We start from the raw sequence: 14151 nt of genomic DNA on the forward strand, positions 1-14151 counted from the left end.
AAGAAAGAAAGAAAGAGAAAGAAAAGATAGAAAGAAAGAGAAAGAAAGAAGAGAAGAAAGAAAGAAAGAGAAAGAAAGAGAGAAAGAAAGAGAGAAAGAAAGAGAGAAAAGAGAAAGAGAGAAAGAGAGAAAAGAGAGAAAGAGAGAAAAGAAAGAAAGAAAGAAAGAAGAAAGAAAAGAGAAAGAAAGAAAGAAAGAAAGAAAGAAAGAAAGAAAGAAAGAAAAGAAAGAAAGAAAGAAAGAAAGAAAGAAAGAAAGAAAGAAAGAAAGAAGAAAGAAAGAAAGAAAGAAAGAAAGAAAGAAAGAAAGAAGAAAGAAAGAAAGAAAGAAAGAAAGAAAGAAAGAAAGAAAAAGTTTGAGAACAGCTTGAGATCATTTCAACCCGAAGACCCCTTGTCATTCACTTTACCCGAGTAAACTGTCCCTTGCTGAATGCCAGCTATTCTGAGGGAAATTTTGGAGGAACAAGGTACTAGGTGGTCAACTACACTTTTGCCCCTAGATCTGGGTCGGACGACAATTTGCACATCAGGACTGCTACAGACCTCCACCAGAATGTCCTCTGGCTTCACCCTGCCCAGCCATAGCTCATCATCTGCAACAACCCCATGCAACGCTACAGCCTCGGGGAGGAGCGGCTGGAAAGCTGCTTGGCGGAGAAGGACCTGGGGGTGTTGGTTGACAGCCAGGGGAAATGGCCTCAAGCTGTGTCAGGGGAGGTTTAGAGATTGGATGTTAGGTAAAATTTCTTTACTGAATGAGTGATCAGGCATTGGAACAGGCTGCCCAGAGGGAAACAGAGAAATAAACAGAGAAAGCACCCCACTTTGCACCCATTTTCTCAAATTCTTTTTAACTCCTGACTTTATTTTCACACTTTTCTTCAGATCTCCTCTATACTGGGCTTGAATCTGCTCAAAATGAGCATAGATGCCCACTATCCACAGGCTGACAGGAGGATCACACTTTTACCTTCCACCAGAAGAGATGTGTAAATTTTTGTAATGCTTAGGTATTATTCTTGTTTCTCCATATCTACCTCATTTTGCCCACCTTGTACAGCTGCTCTCTGGGCTGGAGAAGGAAGGGGAAATCTGCAGTAGCAGACTTGAATTTCTCCATTAATATTGATATTAAGATGTTCCAGACCAAGTGCAACAGCATTGCTCAGAAACCTGTAACCTGAATTCTTTGTTGGACATTATGAATTACCACACAAACCTTTCAACAACATAAATTTAGCTACCATGAACAAACACAAGGGAACTGAGTAATACCTTGACAAAAAACAACTATCAGGAGAATAAGACTTTTAAAACTGTGAAATATTGGATTACAAAAAGACACCATATGAAGTTTCCCAGCAAATGCTAGAGAAGAAAGATCAGTCAAGATTTTTAAGGCCTTTGTGAAGAAAGGCTTGATCAAAGTTGCTGGACAAGGAGGCTGTTGGGAAGTGGCCTTGTGCTGAACTCAGTGATTTCTTTGCAAGATTTTGCTTTACAAGCTGTAGGCTTCTGATGTCTCCCAATTATGTGCTTGTCTTTCTTTTCCTTTCTGCTACAAATGAATCGAAGAATCTTATCTGTCCCAGTAGCAAACAGACAATATTGTGGTTTTCTAAGATTCTCTAGGTTGGACTATCTATTTTACTGAAGAGATATGAAGAACAGAAACTAGTTTGATAAATTATAAGTATGAAAGAATAGTCAAGTGTACAAGTGTAAATATGATGCCTACTACAGAGATAATCTATTTCCCCTTAGCAAAGGAAAAAAAAATCTGCATCTTAGGCATCAATGGCTGCAACTGCTCAGTAAATAGAGATGTGGTTTTGCTTCCCTAAATGATCTTTTTTGCCTTGTGACATAGGGTGGATCTGCAGCTGAAGTTCAAAGTTGAAATCTAGCTTTCTCCAGCAGTTAGTTTCAACCCATCTGCCACTCACATGATCCTAGAGCTTATCATCACGAGTGCTTAACATGGCTAAGAGAGGTCATCTGAAACCTGAAAAAGAAGGAGAAAAAACCCCAAACCTCTTTCAAGTTCAGTTTAATCACTAAATTTTGAATCATTTCTCATTCTAAAAATTGTATTTACTGATACCACAACAGCCCCATGACAGGAATTTCTAGCTAAACATCCTACCTCTACCTTTTTCTGGTATCCACATGTAACTATTCCCTTTCCTTAATTCCATCTCTAGTCTATTTCTTATTTTATTCTAAATAGTAAAATATATTTATTAGCTCTGAGGATTTTTAGAGATAATTTTATTTCACATTTAGACACAAAGAGAACAGCTTTTTTGGTATGGCAGTTATCAAGGACTTAAAGAAAAGGCAACTCTTGGTGAAACTGTTGAAATGTAAAACTTATTTGTGGGCCAGTAGGCAGATGATTGATTGGTTTGAATGGAAACATGAGGACACATATCAGCAGAAGCTAATGTTCCTAGGGCTTTAAAAGCCACAAATAACATTTTGAGTTAGTTCACAAATACTCCATCACAGTAAGAAAAAGAAAAAAAAACAATTCAAACACAATAGCCTGAACTGCTCATCACAAGCCTGCTAAGCAGTGGACTTTTATTTGGTCTTGGTGTGGACTCTAGTTTAAAGTATGTTGAGAGAAACTGATGTCAGTTATTTAATTTCTGTATAATATCCTTATCCTTTTTTCCCTTTTCCTCCTTATTCGTGAACCCTTACCCAAATACAAACTAAAATAAAGTCCTTGGTTCCATTTTAACTCCGTAAACCATTTCCCTGTATTTGCTGCTTTGATCATTCCCCTCTTTGTATCTTGTTTGGTCTCCAGGCACAGAGTCATCAAAAAATCACAGCAGACCCCAAAGATTTTTCTAGTCCATCCCTCTTCCTGGTCACAGAATCAACTATACCAGTGTTATCCCTGAGAGACATCCTTTAATCTATTTAAGAATAGTCAACAAAACTTCACAGCTTCTCTAGTACATAGTTTATTTTTTCTGACATCCAACCTGAATTTTCTTTACTCCAATGCTAGTCTACTGTTTCCTGGTCTGTCCTTCATGTTCATGTAGAATAGAATATTCAGCCTTAGGAATATGAAGACTATTATCACACCCCCCTCAACCTTCTCTTCTGTGAGCTAAACAGACAACCTCTCTGGGCAACCTGTTCCAGTGTTTGATCACCCTCATAGTAAAAAAGCAATCTTATGTTCAAATGGAATTTCTTCTATTCAGCTTGTCCCCATTGTTTTGTGCCCTGCCACTGAGCACCACTGAGAAAAGCCTTACTCCATCTTCTTTAAACCCTCCCATCAGGTATTTATGCACTTATTCAGGCTGAAAAGTTCCATCTCTCTTGTCAATATGTCAAATACTCCAAGCCCTTTATCTTTGTGAACCTTTGGTGGACTCACCTCAGGATGTCTGTACCTTTCTTGTACTGGGAGCCAAGTCTTCAACAGAGCACTCAGGTGAGTTTCACCAGTGCTGAGCAGAGAAGAGGGATCATCTCCCTCAACCTCCTATTGAGGCTCATCCTAACGGACCCCAAGAGGCTGTTGGCCTTCTTTGCCACCAGGGTGCATTGCTGGGTCATGTCCATTTGTTGTCCACCAAGATCCCAAGGTCTTCATGAGCTTCTTACTATCCAACTGGACGCAAGGTTGTATTTGTGCAAGGACTTATTTGCCTGTGGGGACAGCACTTTGCATTTTCCCTTGTTGAATACCATGAAGCTCTTGTCAGCCCATTTTTCCAGCCTGTTGAGATCCCTCTCAATGGCAGAATAACCATCTTGTGTATCAGCCACTCCTTCTAGTTTTGTATCATCTGCAGACTTTCTGAGGGTGCGCTCTGCATCATCATCTGGCTCATTAATGAAAATAAACAGTACTGGACCCATTATTGACATCTGGGACACACCACTAATGCCTGTCCCCCAGCTGGACTTTGGGCCACTGATCACAGCCCTTTGAGCCCCACTGTTCATCCAGTCTTCAGTGCACCTCACTGTCCACTTATCTAGTCAATACTTCATCAGTTTGTTATGGGAGACAATGTTGAAAGCCTTCATTTCAACTTCTGAACAGTTATAAACCCTAACCCTTCTTTTGTTCATTAATTGCACTCTCCAGCTTTTCCCATCTTGTATGTGTACAGTTGATCATTCCTGCCCATTGATTTGCAACTTATATTTTCTAGCTGTTCTTCCACATTGTCAGAGGTCTCAGGTCACAGTTTCCCAGTGAAGTTTACATCTCCTTTCACTAGCGTCATCTAGACCATGTACCCAACATTTTTATTAAAATGGGGTGTTGTATGTCCAAAGTCTCACCACCTCATCTTCCATCTGGATTTAAGAGCAAATCTTTGTAGGTTTGATCACTACACTCTCCAGATAGACAGAATCAAAGGCTAGCAGCTCTATTTCTTTGTAAGATGATCTAAAAAAAGGAGTCAAATTCATTTTGGTAAGACATTTAAATTACATCTTTAAAAACAAGAAAAAGTAAGTTAGAGAGAAGGAAAGTGGTACAATATAAAACAATAGAAGTGAGTACTAATTGTGGGATGATGGTGTACTTTTTTCCATAGAGAAAAGATAATGTGGATAGTTAGAAACTCCGCTTTCTTTTTGCAACTTCTTATCTCATAACACATTTCTTACACACATTGATGGGATGATATGTTGGCAAGACGCAACATAAACAAGACTTAACTGAGGCTGAAAAATCACAGGACAAGCGTGCCTTTGCTGCAATATTGAAAACAAAAAAATTAAGAACCCTCAGAGACATTCAGATGCACTACAATAAAACCACTACTGCTAAGTGCTGTAAATCAAATGAGTACAGCTGCACACGCTGTCATTACTGTTGTTCTGAGCCTGTCAGCATTTCTCCTTCCTCTGCAGGGTTTGGATGTGCCACATCCCCAAAGCCGAAATGTGGCACGCAGATCGCCAGCCAGGAACCTTTCTTTAAAAAGGTCCAGTGGATTTGTTAGAATGGACTTACCTGTGGGAAAGCTCTGTTCACAGTGCAGTACAATGAAAGAGTTAAAAAGTCTTCACCCATGGGTACACGTTAAGAATAAACCTACTACCAGGGAAACCATTGTGAAGGAATGCAGAGTGACAGAGGATTTCAGTGAAAGAAAGTTGTATGTAGAACCTCAGCATGTGCTGTGAACAGTTGTCTCTCCATCGCTTTTGCCTGAGCTATATACAAGAGATGAGGTGCTAGCAACAGTGTGAAGGACCATCTGCAAGTCTGTGATCATCGTACAGGTTCACTACTACTCACTAAACATAGCAGAGTCACAAATCAGGCTAACTTCAGTGCCCCACAGAGAATAAGGGAGGAAAGTTTTTCTCAAGTGTGTTTTTTTCATTTTCTTGACATGAAAAAAAAAACCCTAAACAAAAAAAAACCTGAACTTTTTTTGTTTAATCTGTATGATGCTTTGGGCAGAGAGGGTAGGTGTGATATTTTTTCTGTAAGTGGTAATGCCACTTATTGCAGGGGAAAAATGGTGTAAATGTACTTCATTGGATTCAGACCCAGATAGCTGCAGCATATGTGTTGTGGCACTGGAAATTTCACTAAAACTGAACATCCAGTGATTTAAGGCATTTCTACTAGTGGACTTCCTCTCATATCTAAATGGACTGTATAAACCTGCACACTTCTGAGTAGAGATATTTGCACCTGTGATGTGGAGACAAGCATTTGTTGTTTTTACCAAACATCCTTATGTTTTGTGACAGTTTTTCAGCTGCCTCTGGACCAAAACTGTTGATTCTGACAAATAATACTTCACAGGCAGTTAGATTGTAAAGTAAAGCAAACACCTTCTAGTACTACGGTACATATTTAAATAGCCAATTCATCTGAAATGCAACTATACATAGAAACTGATGTTTGCCAAATGTAATGCACATAAATCTGAGAGGGCATGCAAGAATAATGAGCACAGGAGACCAAGACAGATCACTCTATCTTCTATCAACTCCACTTGCATTAAAAGGCATGAGATGCCTCCAATCATTAAGGAAAGGAGACCCTCAAAAAATATAAGTACAGGCCACCCAGAACTGTCAAACTCACTTTGCAAAGAGGCTGAATAAGTAACACTCAAACACAAACTATCAAGTTCTTTTCAGCAAGCCTTAATGCGAACATAATTGCCTCACACTATCAGTGCTAACTACTCAGCTCTTTAAAGCATGATGGTGAGAAGGGCAGCATTATATTGTCACTTGTGGAAAAAATTCACTGGACAGGTTGTAGAGAAGAATGGGGAGATATAAATTATGCTGGCTAGAGCCTGAGTCATGTACAATGGACTAGCAGGGTGTAAGGGAAGAACAGCTTCACTTTCCACAAGCTTGAAGAGGCAATGAATCAGCTTTCAAACCTTGGGAAACACTAAGGGTATATTTGAGCTAACATTTCTTGATGAGAAAGGACTGTACATCACCATCAGGTGTGGCACTGCAGCATGCCCCGCCTCGCACAACCTCATTGATAGCAGTTCCTGGGACTCAAGACAACATTTCAAGGACATATTCTTCCATGAGTTTCTTTGTGGGACATGATTCACCTCCTGGTCTGTGAAGCAGAGCAACTAATACAATTTAATGAAAACTGCAAACACAGTGTTTAGCACTTGGGGATTTGGGTTTTTCACAGTGTGGGGAACACCAACTGAACTACTATTTCCCTGTGGCACAGGTCTGCTGAGGGTTTTGGCAGGAAACTGGTGGCATTTGCACTTCAGTCTAATTTACATTCCCTAGCAGCTTGGCATTGTCAGAGCCCAAGAAAACGTTATAGCTTGACCTTGCTCACACTGGAGGTCAGGGTACACAGCCCCAAGAAAGGACGGGCTCAGCTGGACTGTCGCTCAGTGTAAAGAGCCAGGGGACCAGCCTCTGCCTCACACTTCCGCAGCATCACTTTAACTTTTCCTTAAGAAAGTGTTCTTGAGAGAAATGAGTGAAATGTCTATTCTCGGTGTTTGCAACCCTGATATTACTCCAGAGCCTGAACAGTCTACTTTTGATCTGTTTCCCACACTGTTTTCTTTACAGACTGATGAAAGGGAAAGGGCTATCCTGTGCATGAATCAGGGGAGTGTCCCTCACTCCCTTCCCCCTGCCCCAGCATACACAAACACTGGGCAATACAAAATGTAAAAAAAGGAAAAGAATCAAACAAGTACAACCACATTTCTTTGCCAGTTGTCAGGGTGCTCACACGCCTTAGCATTGGCTGTGGCTCAGGGGAGTGGATGGAAAAGACTAGGCTGACAGAGGATGTTGGAGCAGGCAGCTTTTGCTGTAGATGGTATGAGTTGGCAGAAGCAGCTGATCACTCCTCCAGCAATGGAAAAAGGGGGGAAGTGGCATATCGGATTCCCTTCTACAGGCTCTTTAATAAACAGACATGTCCTTGTGTTGTCAACCAGCAGTAAACATCCACTTTCCCTGCTTCATAAAGGGCCTTATTATGTTAAAATAATTTAAGCAACGGACTTGAGGTTTTTGTTTTGTTTGTTTTGTTTTGTTTTGAAGGACTATGCTGAACAAAACAAAACACAAAAGCCAGAGAGACGGGAGGGGAGAGAGAGAGAGAATAGCTTTGCTGCAGGCACCCAGAGCAGTGCAAAACACAGCAAGAATACCAACAAAGCTTCACTCAGGTTGCTCTGCCTGCATTTAGTGACAGGCAAGATTTTGGAAGCCTGTTCAATGGGGATGTGAAAGGGATGTTTTAAGATCCACCCATTTCAAACAATGCTATCTTTTGCTATCTAAAGATGAAGTTACTTTAATCCTAACATCATACAGATTAAAAGTAACAAATTCATCATCTTCGTACAGGACTGGTGTAAGTGTGTGTGTGTTTTCTATGAGGACATTTTATTGAGGTTAGACTTAGAACTCACAGGTAAAAATAAATGAATAAAAATATTCTAAATAAATAAAATTCGATGTTATGGCTTTTTTTCTGGGAAATTAATTTCACAGAAGCAGAAAGTAAACTGTCATCTACAAAAAGGGGGGGGGCGTGAGAAAAAAATCCCACAAAACAGGAGAAGCTGAAATGGAAAACATTCTTAAATTTCATCAGCATGCCCTACAATTGTCTGACCTCAATTCCGCTGTACATCTCTTCTCCATATTTTATCTTGTATTTTTATTATCAATATGTTATACACAAAATATTACATACAGTATAATTTGAGCTTCTAAATGTGTGCTTGGGCAGGATGACTGTGTCTATTGAGACTCCTAGATTACTCCTATTAGGGGGTGAATGTCATGCTATTTGTTATCCAAAAGGTAATTTTCCCTAGACTTATATTAAGGTCTTATATTTTATGATAACCTCTGTATTATGTTGATCTGGGCATTTTTCATGAACCCATTCATCAGGCAGGTATCTCCAGTGCTAACTGCAGCCTTGCAAAATTTTACTTGCTTTCAGGGTGAATAAAATATTATTTTTTTTCAGCTTCATCAGTAACACCAAAAGAACATTTAAGTCCCTGAGAGCATGCCAGTAAAATTCCAGGACAAGCTTTGCACATATTAAGAAGTATATATGTAGGAGTTAATTTATTGATCTTAGAAAATAGTGTATCAGAAGGGAATCAGATTCTGCCTGGACTAAATATTATTACCTGGCAGCTGTCTTGTAACCACCAGCTTCTAACTGGCCCAGAATTCGCCACCAATACAGCCAAACAGTTAAGAGGCACAGCAAGTGAGATTTTTGATGCAATTCACCATTATATATTTGTACATGGGTGAATGGGCAACAGTATAAGAAGGATGAACAGGTTTGAATGAACTGCAAATTCTGCTTTACACCTGGCATAGCATGAGGAGGAGACCCACTGAAAGGTAAGGGTTTGCGTATTCTAATTAATAAGCTTTAAAATAATTTGCAGGGTGTCTTATATTGTTTAGAAATTGTACCAAAGATTCACAGGATAAGGGTCAGGGACTTGTACCAAGGATGGCATACTCAATGATAATTAACCTTTTGGATTCCTCTTAGGTTTCAGAGCAACTTGTGATCCTAATTGAAATTAAATTGAGGGAGGTGGAGAGAGATGGCTCTTGCCAAACTATAAACTGCAATAAAAAGCAGCACATTTAGCCATGCACGCTAATTTCTTCTTATGGAGCACTCTGAGGAGCTGATACAGACAGTAAATCAAATCCACAGCTTTATCTGACTAGGTGAGGCCTCAGCACTCCAGTCAAGAAGCAAAACAGATGCAGATCCTTTTGCCAACAGCATGCATTTCCCATGGATAAAGGGAGTAATTTTCTATTCCCTCAGGTGCTGCTCTATGCTAGCAGCCAGTGAGACTAACAAAAAATCCCAGCTGCTCTCACCTCAGAGGAGGAAAACACAAACAACTCTAAACAAATCAATCTAGCATTTCCTATAGCCTCTAATGTGGAGCACTCTCAATTCTTTTCTGCCTCCTCCCAGTTTTTTACATAATAAAAATCTACCATTCACGTCGTCCCCAATATGTCAGAAGCCAGCAAGTGTAAATGCAGCCATTCGTATAATTTGAATGATAATCGAAAATAAGCAGAGAAGGAGGATAAATTTATCAAACTTGTGAGAATATTCTAGGAAAAAAGGAATTTCCTGAGGTAACTGTCCTTGACCTGGCTCTTTAATCGAGTGAAATTTCATCACTTTATCTAATATCATGCTTCATGCTTCAGGCTCCCAGCAATTCTATTTTAGTGTGGTCTAATGGGCAGCTGACACATCCACTCAGCACCAGACTGCATAATATGTGCTGACACACTGTGTGGTGAGCACCCTATTGAGAGCTGTTTATTTGTGCCTGGCAAGGAAAAATTTCATCCAGTAAAGTCTCTTCATAACAATTTCAGTCTCAGTTTTCAGGGCCTCCACGGACTCCACATTTTGAGAGGGTCAGAAGCACTTGCAGGGAAATTCAGTCACTTATTTGGGTAGCTGTACATTATCTGACTTTAGGTGAGAGGTTGTGAAAGCACTGGTTATGGTTGTCTGAAAACGGAATCTAGATAGTGTAATGAAGAGTGTCATTCTAACTGCTTTGGAGCCAGCTCTTCTCAGAACCCCTGATTCAATTTGATATTCTGAGGTTAACGCACTGTATTGGGACTGAAAATAGGAATGCACACGAAAAGCTTTTATATTTATTCAGTTCAGTAAGCATGGCAAACTCATCAACAGCTATTTGTACACCGTGGCATGGTGGGACTTACTTTGATGTTCTGATTTATGCTTGCTATTTTCCTGCAGTATTTCTTTAGAGTAGAAATGGACTTAAAAAAAAAAATAGCAGATGTGGCTCAACATAATATCAAAGGACATTATCATAAACAAAGCAACATGAGAAAATAAAAGAATGACACAATCACAGAGATTCTGGCCTCTCAACCTCATGTAGAAATCAAATTCACTATATAGATACCAAGGTATACATTTCCTCTATGCATATGAAAAGCTAACATATTAGGATAGTTCTCTTAGTAGCTATGGCGAAATAAGTAGCCTGTAAAGAGCATTAAACGTACACACAGATGACAGAAGAATAAGTGCACACAAATAGAATTGGTTAAAACCTATCCCTCATTAGCCCATCCACACCAAAAAGTATAACCAAATTCTTGCTAGACATACAATTATTGGTCACCTTAGTACTTGAAGAATCTCCAGGAAGACCTCATAGCAGCCTTCCAGTATCTGAAGGGGACCTACACGAAAGCTGGAGAGGGACTTTTTACAAGAACATGTAGTGATAAGACAAGACGTAACAGCTTTTAACTGAAAAAGGGAAGATCTAGATTAGATATAAGAAAGAAATTCTTCACTGTGAGGGTGGTGAGGCACTGGAACAGGTTGCCCAGAGAAGTTGTGGATGCCCCATCCCTGGCACTGTTCAAGGCCAGGTTGAATGGGGCTTTGAGCAACCTGGTCTAGTAGAAGGTGTCCCTGGCCATGGCGGGGGGGTTGGACCTAAGTGATTTTTAAGGTCCCTTCCAACCCACACCATTCTCTGATTCCATGAGTAGGGTGAAGTGAGCAAAAAAGTTAAAGTTATCACTTATAAAGAGGATTCTGGACCATTTATGAGAACTGTCCCTCCTTCCAAGCAAGCATCTCCTTATCTGTAAGAGCTTAGCTCAGCCATGGGGTCAGACCGTGCTTTCAGGTTAGTGGCGGTTCTGTTCCATCTCATCAGCTTCAGAACAGTAACATAGGATTTCACACACTCGTGCAGCAGTGACACTTCCCAGAGACTATTCCCAAATATTGGGATAAATCTCAGGGACATGAGAAACAGAGAATAAAAGTGAAATGTAGCAGCTGAACAGGGCAGCTGTACAGAGGTTCGGTGCCAAACCAGGAGGCTGACTTTGAGCTCACCAAGTGGAGCCATGTAGCCATGAGGACAGGCTATCATCACCTTCTAAAAAGAGAAAGAGTAAGAGAAAGTAATGCCCATGTGCAGCTTCAGCTCTACAAAGTAGCCACCAGTGATATCAAGCTAGTAGCTCATCAAGTAAGCTTTACCTTTCCACCTGCATGTGTCCAGGAGCAGCATTCCGCATTGTACTTCAGATTTCCTGGAATCACAAGCTACACAGGAACTATTTTTCTCTCTGAAGCAATCATTTCACAACTGTTCAGACTTACACAAACTGAGCAAATCTTACCAGAAGACACACAGAACCTTTCAGAAGATTCCTCAATAGCTTTCCACTGAAGAAAGGTACATTTGTTTCAGATTTCTTCAACTGTAAAGGTGAGCCACAGCATGCTTCAGTCTCCAGTCAGATAATGTATTGATCTTTGCCGCTCAGCCAGAGTAAGTATTTAGCAGTAAATTCCAGTTTTCAAGGTAGAGAACAGTAATTGTGCACTCATGGCGCGATCTTTGGAGGATGAGGTAATGCGGAGAGGTCTTTTAATGAGCTTGGAGAAGGAAAGAGGAACTCAGAGAAAGTAAAGGAGTTATCACAGTTCAACAGTAAGCCCTATTCATGCACAGAATCCTAATAAAATCTGCATGACATTTATCCAAATGCAAAGCAAAGAAACATATAAGCTGTGGAAGGAGAAGAGCCAAACTAACAAAACAGTTTCTAAACTGTATGCATGTCTCTCCCTAAGTCAGCACGCAAACAAAAACAAAGACAGAAAATTCTGTCATTCTAAGACAGAAAATTCTAACAGTACCTTCAATGTTATTGTACATGAGAAAAAGTGGAAATGCTGCCTGGTATTAATTTACTTAGGACCACCAGGAGGGCTTGCATAGAAATCTATTTTTATTTATGTATATGTGTGGGTGTATATATGCATGTCTGTATTTAATACATATAGGGATGTGTTATATATTGCATTTAATTATCAGGTAACATTTTCCCTAGTTTTGATTTTTACCTATATCTAATAATTCAAAATGTGTTACATAAAGCGATTTCTGATGGCTGATTAACCTTGAAATTATAATATTTCTCTTGCCCTTGTTATGGAAGTTATAACTAGCATACGGTTTGGACTGCAGTCCCTGAATTCCGGTCATAAACAGACATACGGATTATTTGTAAAGCTACATCTATTTCCTCCAAGAACAATTAATAAGGCAAAAACCTTGAATAATGCAAGTAGTACCTTCCTAAAGGAACATACAGCTTAACAAGGGCTAGTGAAAAACGCATTTATTTGGCATTGAAAGCATGTTTCATAGCAACACATACATATTGTATTGCTTCTGCTTTTTTGGCTAACTAATTCCATAAATAATGAATTTAAATTACACAATTAATTAACAAGGCCTAGGGTTCAATGTGGAATCAATAACAATCTTTCCTCTGTAATGCTTTAGGTTAAGATCCCCAAATAAACATTTAATTTAGATTTTCATAAGGGAGTTACTGTGTATATAGCAAATGATTATTAAATGCTTTTACAGAATAAGAGATTAACTATATAATAGATGGAACATCTGTTAAACAGGTTTTAATTCCAATATCCATTTCTCTCTGCTTTAAATTCTAATATCCATTTCAAGGTACTAAATTTATTTTAGAGGAGCTGTATTAATACATTTTACTTGGTATGTAATTGTAAACAATTATTTTACTGTATAGTTAGTAGCAGCATCATATAAATAAGGCTGTAAGAATGAATGTGGTGTTGGTACAGAAGCATGCACAGAAGTACGAGGCACTCACATAAAATATACCAGAGAATGGTGTAGGGGTCTGTGCTATGTTCTACATGGGACAGGCTGGAGGCAAGTCTATAGATGCTCCTCAGCCTTATTACCTTGGGATTTTGCCAGGGGGCCACACAGAAGAAAACAGAGGTACAGCATTAGGCCAGGCTGTGGTAGAGCAGAGTCACCTCACTGGTTGTTTTGGCCATTCCCACCTCCAGTCAGTGTAAGCAGCTCTGTATAGTTGGACAGGATTCTGTTTGCAAAGACAAAAGAAATTAGAGAGAATTATAATTGTACCTTTCTCTAGGTGCTCAAAGAAAGCTGCATTTTGGTAACTGCCCCCTCGTGTCCTTTAAGACACAACACCATTATTGCTCCCGCCCTAATAATACAAATAGGCCTGTTAAGGATTTTTGACTATTGCTGGTAAATGATGAAACAGCAATTAAAGAAGGCAGATATTACATGATGTAACAACTGAAGAAGATGTTTTGTTTTGGTTTTTTTTGTATATGGAGAGGGGAGGAACAAATCACCTTCCAGGCCCTCAATCAGACAGGTGCAGTAGCATTTTGAACAACACAAGAATCAAGCTGAAGATCTCCAGGACACGTTTAACTTCGTCTTGCGTTAAATTGATTACTAAAGATGTGGAAGCAATTTGTGTTAAATGAAAACATTTGGACATGGGTCATGGTTCTGACTGCCCTAGCCAAATGGTTATTTCATAATTGTCCACTGTGGGATTTCTTGCACTTTCACTGAAGCATCTGGTACTAGCCATTGTCCAATGTAGAATACAGGGCTGGATGGAGCCAGTATTCTTGTTAGGTATGGGCATTTTTCTGTCCTAATTGAAATTACTTTTAAATTACAATTCATTTCAATCCTTTACCTCC

The sequence above is a fragment of the Phalacrocorax aristotelis genome, chromosome Z, assembly GCF_949628215.1.
Source record: "Phalacrocorax aristotelis chromosome Z, bGulAri2.1, whole genome shotgun sequence".
Taxonomy (NCBI): Eukaryota; Metazoa; Chordata; class Aves; order Suliformes; family Phalacrocoracidae; genus Phalacrocorax; species Phalacrocorax aristotelis.